The sequence below is a fragment of the Aphelocoma coerulescens genome, chromosome 2 (genome assembly GCF_041296385.1).
Source record: "Aphelocoma coerulescens isolate FSJ_1873_10779 chromosome 2, UR_Acoe_1.0, whole genome shotgun sequence".
Lineage (NCBI taxonomy): Eukaryota > Metazoa > Chordata > Aves > Passeriformes > Corvidae > Aphelocoma > Aphelocoma coerulescens.
In genome coordinates this window covers 96060274-96071161 of record NC_091015.1, presented here as the reverse complement: position 1 = coordinate 96071161, position 10888 = coordinate 96060274, and the positions used below count along the sequence as shown (strand labels likewise).

The window sequence follows — 10888 nt, the reverse complement described above, 5'->3', positions numbered from 1 at the left end:
AGTGCAATCTGCAAAAATCCAGACTGATCCTCAAACTGTCTGATGTCTATCTTTGTTTCACCTGAGAGCATCCCTAAGCATTTTACTTCCTTCTAGTGAAAATAAACACAATAATATTTTCATATTCACAGCTAGTTCATGCTTGCATCCCATTAAAATTCATGGCAATTTTTTGCTCTATCATGTACGACAAAAGCAGGCAGTTGTGCTGAAGGCACTAGTCAACATTTTAGAGAGTGGCAAAACGAAGTTGATATATAGAAGAAACAGTTGTGCTTAAGTACCTTTTTCCAACTATGTGATACCTCCTGGGAGAGTGCATATTATTCAGCAGATTATTTTCTACTGGTGAAAAATTTTTCTTGTATTTTTTTTGAAGATCGCTAAACTTCAGGGTGGTATTTATCAGTCCCAGGGAGAAATGGGAATCCCAAACAGTCAAGATTTAAATGCTCTAGGTCCTGTAAAGACAAAGACAACTATTGACCTTGGATTTCCAGTTCTTACTGCTTGATACTAAGCAGTTCCCTGCCTTTTTATTAGTTTTTGTAAAACATATTCCCTAGCCATAAAAAAAGAAAGGCAAGGCAAGGCAAGGCAAGGCAAGGCAAGGCAAGGCAAGGCACAAGACAAGGAGAATCAGTAAGCATAAATTCAAACTAACAAGTCTGGTTGGAGGCTCTATCCTGCAAGGAGTAGTTTTAGCATATACTGCAATCATCATAGGCCATTTAATCTGAAAATGTATTTACTTTAAAGGTATTTGCATTTTATGCTCATCTGATCCAATGCATTCTAGGTTCCCTCTACTGTTCTATGAGAGTAAGCTGTAATAGTGACTTGCATAGTACAGTTTTACAGTTCTCAAGGTCTATATTTCCAAAATGGGACTACCTTCATGTGAGACATGTACAGTGGTCCTGTCCCCAGGAATGATCAAGGTACTTAAAAACACAAGATGGATTGTCAAAAAATTATTGTTCATTATTTTAAGTTATGCTGAAACTGTCATTAATTTACCTTCAAATGCCGTTATGGTATCCCAAGGAATTTATAGTTTTGAACTAGACTCTGAATTCTACCTTGTAAGCAATCATCTGTTGCTTTATTCTCAATGTGTGTATGGCTTGGACCACACCTTTACCATCTGTATCAGCTGTGTTAAGCAGCTCCCCATGGATCCTTGACCAAGTGGTGCAGAAAGTTGATGGCCTTTATGATAAAGTCCATGCCCTTCAAGCTAGATTCCATTCATACTCAATATTGCAAGAGTGCTCCATGGAGTGAGCGCTACTCTCTCATTCTTTTTATTTAGAAGTAAATTAGTTTTAGAGAATTGCCACAAGTAAAAGGAGTAAAAGGAAAAAAATTCAGCATAGATCACAGTCATGCTGTATTTTGCACTGACATCATTCAAAGAAAATACTCTGGCCTAGGCTGAGATTCTCTGCCTTGAAACTGTTTTGATTATACTTGCAACAAAGCTTGGGTATTAAATAACACATGATGGGAACAAGTGGATGACCAAGACCACAAACCAGCTTATGAACAGAAAGTAAATGAGCCTGATAAAATAGGTTTTCCCTGATGAAACTAAGAAAGTGGCCTGAACTTTTGAGGCATGATTTGTACTTCTCAAAGTAAAAGGTGTTACCCTGTGCAGTTCTTTATTTTTATGGTGTTTATTATTTCCTCAAATCTTCCTTAAATGCCTCTGTCACTTCCAATTATATATTCCTTTTCAGATATGACTCTTACTCTGAGGTTTTCTACTTAATTTGAGTAGACGTAACATCAACTCTTTAGAGGCCATACTTGCTTAAATAGGGTCAATTTAGCCTGTTAAAAGTTTTCTTCGCTAGAATAAAACTGAACTTTGTTTATAATAAAAGAGGGAGCGTAATGTGAATTTCCCAACTTGGAGCAACCCTTTTAGTATTCTAAAAGGGTGATCTCAAACTGTCACAATTATGTTAATGGCTCATTTCTCTCTCTCCTTCGTCACATGCAGATTCCCCAGAAGCAGCCTGTGGACAGTCTGTGTAAGCAGGTTTGGCAGCAGAGTGACCTGCCCGGCATGTGGTGTCCTGCAGAGTCTGGAGGCAGTGCCCTGGCAGTGCCTGTGTCCTGTCCTGCAGCTGCTAATAGCAAAGCAAAGCAAACCCACCTCCTCCTGAGGGTCTCCTTCCCAGGCAGTCCAGATATAGCCAGTGGTATCCAAAAGGCAGCCGGCTTCACCCACATTTTTGAAAAATAATTAAGGCAGAAGAATTTTGTGAGTGAATTACCAGACCTGATCATAGCAAACAGTCTTTCTGTGCATAAGTCCTTTAACAGTCCTGCCTCCTAATTTTTGCCATTGTTTTTGAAGTTAATATGTGTATTTAAGTGTACCTTTGTAGATTTATTTAAGTCTGTTTTCTGTTACTGTGCATCGTTCAGAATGGTTCTCATATCCAAACCATACACTTCCACATTTTAGTCCTCTCAATGAATGGACAGAAATACACTTTAAGCTATAAATAAGGAGGTGATGCAGTGGTTAAATTAATTACTAGAGTAATGCTGCTAGTTCTCCCAGTTTCCTAAGATGACTGAATCTACTTATCTATGAGAAAATGAACTTTTTCCAGTGGCAACGGTATATGCAAATTAAATTACTACCTTACAGCAGTATGTGTCAAGTATCCATAAATTATATAGAAGTATCCAATATACCCTTGCATATGTCAAAGTACCCGACAGTATTTGAAGGTAGGACTCTTTGGTGATGCACAGGACTGGCAGTGTGACCAGCAAGAATAGATATTCTTTCAAATTAAATTACTGCTTAAATAGAATCAAACAGAGGAACTTGAGAGTTACTCAGTTGAGGCCCTTGATCTATAAGCAACAGTATTTCTTTCAGAACCTCATAAAGCAACACCTTAAAAAGTTAAAAAATGGGGGGTTTTTTTAGGTTATTACAGGACCTCACTACCCAGATAATTCTTAAAATCCAGATTAAAACTACTTTTCCAGCTACTTTTCTCAGGTAAACCTTAGTTAAAGGCTTGAAAAATAAGCCTATGTAAAACTTATTACTAAAACATATTGAATGTTAGAACGTGCTGTATTAAATTGTGTACTGCCATAGAAATACTGTTGATATACCATATGATGTTAGTGCACTATACTAATAACATTTCTACTTTAAATGTTATACTTATTTTGATATAAAAGCCTTTAAATATAATTAAAATGGAAAAATTAAAACATAACATTTCTGAAGTAAAAATTATATCTGGATAGGAAATCTGCAAGGCATTCTAGTCTCAAATTATTTTCTGTAAGAAATTCCAAATGTGTAATTCTGTTCTGACTTGGTATAAAAGTAAGTTCCGAACTGCTGAGCGGAAAATGTAAATATGAGTTTCAAATAGTTCTGAAGAAGAATAATTAATCTTTTTTTTCCCTCTTTTTCTCACAAAGCAAGACTCAAGAATCTGCTATGTCAAGGTTGCAGTGTAAGCAGCGATATAACTCAGTTACTGTTTTTCATGGGCAAGAAAGAACATAGATTTTGAGTAAGAAAAAAGACTGAATGTCCTTAGCCAAATTATTTTTTGCTATTCCATAAAACAAATGGATGCTAAGCTGAAATAGAATGGCTGATTCTAGACCTTGTCAATATAGATTTCATCATGGATTATTTTAAAATGATTTGGACAAAATACAAAGCATTTTTTTAAGTTGGTATTCTTGCTTTTGAAATAACCCTTACAGATCAGTAGCTCAGAAACTCCATATTTTAACACAGTGCACTGTAAAATCGTAATGTTCCTAAATCTCATCAGTGGAAAGTGTCACTGAAATCTCTGAATGCCTCAGGTCAAAGGAAAAAGTGATAAAAGCAGTAGAATGGAACAAGAAATAAACTTCATGCCTACATATAGCCAAGGTAATGGAACAAAATACTCAACAATAGAGAAAATCCCTGTGAGATAGCAGAAAAAAGCACAGCACCTTCACACTAACCAATGCATCTGGACAGAGATACGCTGGATAAAATTCTTGTCAATCTGTTGCAAAATATGAAGTCCTAATAAATAGCCATAAAATTGAACTATTTAGAAAGTTTTCTTATTGTGTACACCTTTTTCTATGTTAGCAGATTCTTTTAGTGTTAAAATACAACTATAGTTTTTATGGTACTTCAGAAAATCCTAATTTGATCTTTGCCAGCAAACTGCTGTTTAAAGAATCTTACCAAAAATCAGTAACAGATTTTGCTGTTAGTAGATTATGATCTAACTCTTGAAGGCATTCCTGGATTTTCAATCACATGAGTGATTCAAAAATTTTTAAACACAAGTATTTTAAACACAAATATATTTAATCACAAGTATATTTAAAAAGAGATTTAGGAATGTACTTTTCACTGGAACAGTACTATCCAATTTGTTCTAAAGGCCTGGGCTCAGTAGGGGTTTTAAGCACATGCCAGTCAGACCAGCTTAAAATAAGTAAATTCTTAAACATCTTGCTTAACTAACATTTCTACTACCACACATCAGGAAGCATTAGTGAACCAGCTGCTATATTTCGTTATAAAGCCAATCCCTTTCACTTTTAGGACAAAGAGATTTTTTTGGGAGGGTCCCATTGGGGTGTTGTACTGGGTCCAGCTAAGTAACCTCACCATGAGTCTAAGGCCTGAGCAGGCAAAGAAGGAAGAGCCATCTTTCAAGGCACACCAGCCTGGTACCTCCATTAATGGGATGGGAGTGGTCATTCACAATGTGTGCTTTAGTAGTGCAACTCTTTCTTCATCCCAATGCACCTTTTCCTCAAGACAGTATTGTAAGGGTGTGTGGAAAGAGAGAATCTGTTCATTTAAGGGTGTTTGGTCAAGGACTTTCTTCAGAGCAAGGAAGGACAATAATAAAGGGAAGAAGCCACAAGCATGAACATGCAGGGACACAGACCTGACAGGTGAATGGTAAAGGAGGAAGTGGCGAGACCCAAACCTGATGAGTTGTATTAAATTGATTACAGCTTGTGTGAGCAAGAGATGGCTTATTCTAGTGAGGCTGTATAATCAGATAACATGTCAATTGGGAAAAAGTGTAAAAGGGGGAGATCAGAACCAAAATACACAGAGACACAGACATCACAAAACAAACATGGAGACAATGACAAGAAACATACCTCACCAGTCCCTCTAATTGACCAGCTGTCAAGGAAGGCACCACTTCTAGGAAGATCAACCTGGACTTTGCGACTGATAAGACAAAAGATCCAGACTGGGAGCGGTGGGGGAATGGGATACGCAGGAGGAGTGAGTTTAGGGAGAAACAAAGCAAGGGGAAGGCAGAAAAGCATCAGTACAGCTGTCTGAGCCTTGCACCTGATCACCATGGTCTGTCCTATAATTTTACTAATTCTTTTCTCAATGGTCTCCCTGAATAACCTCCCTCTCTGTGTATGAGCACCACAGGGACTAAGGGCCAGCTACTGGTGTGACCTCTTTGTGTGTAAGTGAAAATTGGTGACAGCTATTGGAGTCAGAGCAAGGGATACAGGTGTCCCTGGACCAATATCCAGCAATGGGGGGGACTATCAGGAGTCAGGTGGGTGAGAGTCTTAGTGACAATGGCTGGAGCATGGCCACAGGTATGCCCGTATGCCAGATGTTGGATGGTGACTGTATCTTCTGCAATCCTGGGGTGTGCATCTGAACATGTTGGCAAACTTGAAGCTGGACCAGTCAGCAAGTAGCTGGGCATCAGGTCCAGGACAGAGTATCAGGAGGGTAGAAGGTTTGTGCCAGTATATCCAGGGGACTTGTAAATGTGCAGTGCAAGAGGGATGAGTGTCTGTGTGTGTGTTTGTGTGTGTGTCTGTTTCTGTGTCTGTGTGTGCACACTTGTGAGTGTTAAGCTGGACCAGCTGGCAACTGGGGACCTGTGGGAAGAGCTGGCAGCTAGGCAGGAGAGCCAGGCAAGCAGATGGATCATGCCAGTGATTTTGGGATCTGCAAATATGTGTGGGCGCTTGAGAACATGGAAAGTGTCCTGTGTGTACCTGCATTAGTGACCCACCTCTGACAGCTGAAGAGCAGGAGGACATGGCTGGCTGTGCTCGTGTTTTGTGAGAACCCTGTACATAGGCAGGATGAGGTGGCTTCTAACATTCCTCAACAAGAATCACCTTCTGTTGTCAGATCTATGCAAGCATGAGAGTATGGTGAGCTGAGATCCACCAGAGGAACCTGACCCACAGGCTGCTTTAATCCATGAAGGCAGATTTCGAGCTCTTCCATTATTCATGATGAACTCACAGACTTACGTCCCCCTAAGTCTTCTCACTCAGGCAAAAAAATGAGACATCAGATAATTATGTTTTCAAAGGTCCTGCAGAGAAAAAACAGACACCTAATATGAAATGAGGAATGGGTTCCCAGCTCTTAGGTGTTAAACACACAATATCTTAATGTTATCCATTAAACTAAGCTCCTCATACTTCTCTTGATGATCACACCTGTATCAATCTTCATAAGTGAGCATTCTAATGATTATTTACCATTTTTGGGGTCTGCTCTTTTTCTGCTAGTAACTTTGTATCATGAGAACATTGCTTGAATTTTACCATAATTAAGGTGACTAACAACTGAATAACATGGCAAACCATGACATTATTAAACAAGTGGTAACTTATAGAACAATATATTAAAAATGTGTCAAATTACGAATAATTATGCAGTTATTCACTTTGCTTTTTAAAAACTGTGTGAATAATTATTTGGTGAAAATGTCACATCACATAAATGATATTATTGTTCTGCTATAAATTCTCTTCTGCTCTTTCAGAAGGTGTGCACCATGTATTTGCACAGTGTTATTTCTAAAGGCTTTAGGAATAATAAAAAGCACAAAAAGGCAGACTTCTTAAAGTGAGGTTCAACTTGCTAGTGTACCCAGCTCCAAGGTTTCCTTGACAGCAAAGGAAACATTCTTGCTTGCAAAGAGGTTGTAACAGATTTCTACTATTTGACCTTACTGGAACAATAGCAAAATTGACAGACAGTAAAATGAATAATCCTTTTAAAGTGATCTCTCACTGCAACAGAAATGATATTAAGAATATTATATGTGAAATTTGCAGATGAGAATAGTATGGGGGTTTTTTTTGCACTAACAAAAATTGTCTGGCCTTTCTCAAAGTATTTGGATTCTACTTCTGCATAATGTGAGGTGTTCATCTTTAACACCCAATGGATGTTAAATATTTATATGAGGTATGAAAAGAGAGGTTGAAAAGTAAATACACTTTAAAAATTCTTTTTTAATCCAAGACAAAGAACTGGGCATAAAAAGCTCAGAATAAAGGATACTTTTACACTAGTACTGTGCAGAGTATATATCCCAATATCTAAGTATACATTCCTTGGACTTGATCTACCCTCTATTGTATTAAAGAACTTTAAGCAAAAGCTGCTGGGGAAAGGGAACCTCAATCCATCCCACTCCTACAACTTTGATACCAGAGACATCAAGAGATGTCCAGAGCCTGAAGAGGGATTGCAGGTCATCAGGAGAACATGTGAAGAGCAGCACAGAGGAATTCCGGTCACTCCAGACAGTAAAACAGATTCATCAGGGGCCCAAACCAAATGTTGTTATGGAAACACACTCAGCCTGTGGAGTAAACAAGAGGACTTAGAGATACATGCATGCCTGCAGGGCTGTCATCTTATTGACATTACGGAGCCATGATGGGATGGCTCCTATGACTAGAATGGATGCATACAAGCCTTTTAGGAAGGACAAGGCAGGGAAGATGAGGAAGCAGTGTTGCCCTCTGTATCAGTGCACATATGGAGAGCATGGAGCTCTACCTGGGGATGGATGAGGAGCTGACTGAGAGTTCAGGATTAAATGGATGTTCAGGATGTGTCAGGATTAAGTGGAGAACAGGGACAGGTGGCAACATTGAGGGTCTGCTGTGTGTTACCTAACCAGGAAGACTGAGCAGATGAGGCCCTCTGTATATGGATAGGAATGGCCTCATGTTCACAAGCCCTGGTCCTCAAGGGGGAATTCAACCACCCTGATATTTGTTGGAGGGACGATACAGTGGGGCACAAGCACTCCAGAAGGTGCTGAAATACTGAAATGTGTTGATGTTAACTTCCTTCCTGGTAGAGGAACCAATGAGAAGAGCTGCTATGCTGGAACTTTTTCCTATCAGCAAAAAGAGGCTGTGGGGAATGTGAAGCTCAAGGGAAGCCTGGGCTACAGTGTCCATGAAACGGTGGAGTTCAAGTTCCTCAGGGCAGCCAGGAAGATGCACAGCAAGCTTTCTGGCCTAGACTTCAGGAGAGCAGACTTTGGCTTCTTCAGGGATCTGCTTAGTAAACTACTGTGGAATAAAACCTTGTCAGGTAGAGGGGCCAAAGAAGGCAGATTAACATTCAAAGATCACCTCCAAGCTCAGGACCCATTCATCCCAACAAAGAAGAAGCTGAGCAAAAGTGCCAGCAGGCCTGCATGGATAAACTAGGAGCTTCTGGAAAAACTCAGATTAGGAATCCTACAGAGGTTGAACCAAACACAGGTAGGCTGGGAGGAATACAGAGAAATTTTCCAAGCAGACAGGGATAAATTTAGAAAAGTCAAAACCCTGGTAGAATTAAATCTACTCAGGGAAGTCAAGGGCAACAAGAAAGACTTCTATAGGTACATCAGTGATAAAAGGAAGACTAGGGAAAATATGGATCCTCTTTGGAAGGAATGGAAGACCTGGTTGCCCAGGATGTGGAGAAAGCTGAGGTACACAACCACTTTTGTGCCTTTGTCATACTGCCCAAAGCATTCAGTGGTTCTATGAAAGAAGAGACAATTAATTTCAATGAAATTTATACACATTCATATAATGTCAGATTATGTTTCAACTTGATATAAACCTACGATGATACAAGGCTAATAGTCATCACTAGCATTTTTTTTTTTGTCACGGAAATGTCAGAGGAAAGCTGGAGTTACTGATGTCTAAATAAGAAAAAGATGCAGATTCTGATGTTAGAGAAGAATGGGAAGCAGCTGAAATAATTGTCATTGATATATGTTTTTGCTAAAACAGTCATTAGTGCAATGAGAAGTGCCACTGGCAGTTTGTCATCATTATGTTTTCAACAACAGCTTAATAAAATAAATTTGGACAAACTTCTTTATTCCCAATTGTAATCATGTTTTCATACTTGCCTTCACAGCCTTTTCCTTTTATATCAAAGTTTAGATGTTACAATATTCAATTCTAGAAAAAATAAGATAGAATTCTGTGGCTAGAAATATTCTGAATTCTGAGCATAGGATTTCCACTTTCCAGTTCCTTCCTACATAATTATTTTAGTGATGACAGTAATTTAATTATTTATACCCTGTTGATGTCAAGAAAAAAACATCAGTAATTTCACAGTCATGGCTGTTAAGGTCAAGGTGTAACTTTACAGTAATGTTAAAAAAAAAAAAAAAAAATCCTAGGAGAACAAAAAAGTAAAAATTTTAAAGAAAAATAAAGAAAAATTGCGTGTAAAATTTTCTCATCAACGTGGTACCTGATCAGCTACAGGAGGAACACAAACTCAATCAAACAGTGCTGGATTTGACTCAGGGTCAGTGCAGGAGTTCCATCACTGCTCTGGGAACAGCACTGGGAGTATAAAGAAGGATCTGAGGACAGAGATCAGAAATTGCAGCTGAGAAAGATATATTCTTCACCTGAGGACAATGACACTGCAGGGTCCAACATAACAGATATCCTCACAGAAATGGTAAAGAGTGGTCAAGAATATCTGACAAGCTAATGCCTGGACAGAGGCTTCTGCAATCTCTTTTCCCAACTCCTCTTGCAACTGACTTTCTCTGCCTTCTCATGCCAGCACTTGATGTTCCCACCACTTCCCACCTTCCAGGCTGTAGCTTGTTACAGAGGATGACACCACAGGTGTACCTAAATAAGCTTTTTTTTGCCTAAATAGGCATCTAACAGATTAGTTCCCAATAGATATTTAATTTTTTACAACAAAGAAACTAGCTAGGCTGCATCTATTCTTGAGCCATTTGAAGAAGTTTCATACCCATGCCTTCACTGCTTGTACTGGCATATGTTTCCATCTTTCAGCATATAAATGGCAAATAAGAGCTTAGATATTTCCTATATTATGAATCTAATCATGTCACAAAATAATTCATATTCTTCTTCCCCCCTCTTCTTTCAAGACTCAAAGGTAGCAACAGGAAACCTTCATGGAGTTTTGCTATTATTTCTAATTTTCTTCCTACATTAAATTTCTTCCCACCTTAACTTTCCTTCTTTTTTACTCCTTCACACAAGTACATTATGATATCTGTGAATGCTCACAACTCACAATGACAGCAGTGACATATTTGTTGAAGTCCTAACTCCACTTGCAATTATGTGGCAGATTTTATCATTGCATCTGATTCAAAGCTCACTGAAAACAATACAGACTGCAAATTCTTGTTGTAGAATTGTGTTTCAGTTTATTTTTGCTTGCATACATTCAGAGCACTTTTCTATAATGAAAATTTATTGTGCTTTCCACTCAGAAGTGGATGCGCCTCATAAGAGAACTGTAGATGTTCCAATTAATTCCCTTAATAATATAAAAAAGTCAGAATAAGTTCATGACAGCTATAAAGCATAGCATGGAATAGGACACACTCTTAAGAATAGCTGAAAAGGAAGGTAGAGCAGGAATGGAACTGACTATTCAGTAATACTGATGGCATTGCAATTTACTATCCGCTCACAAAAAAGAAAGAATATCTTATGCATATAAAAATGTATAAGTTTTATATATCCATGTGTAAGTCTACAAGCA

General features: G+C 38.5%; 1 long non-coding RNA gene across 1 annotated transcript; it reads right to left on the bottom strand.

The window, feature by feature from the left end:
- Positions 1-381: 381 nt before the first annotated feature.
- On the bottom strand, positions 382-6367 carry LOC138105827 (uncharacterized). Its single transcript, XR_011148713.1, has 4 exons — positions 6084-6367; positions 5191-5285; positions 2168-2232; positions 382-461 (listed from the first exon to the last, which is right to left on the bottom strand). It is a non-coding gene; the product is annotated as an uncharacterized lncRNA (long non-coding RNA).
- Positions 6368-10888: the final 4521 nt, after the last annotated feature.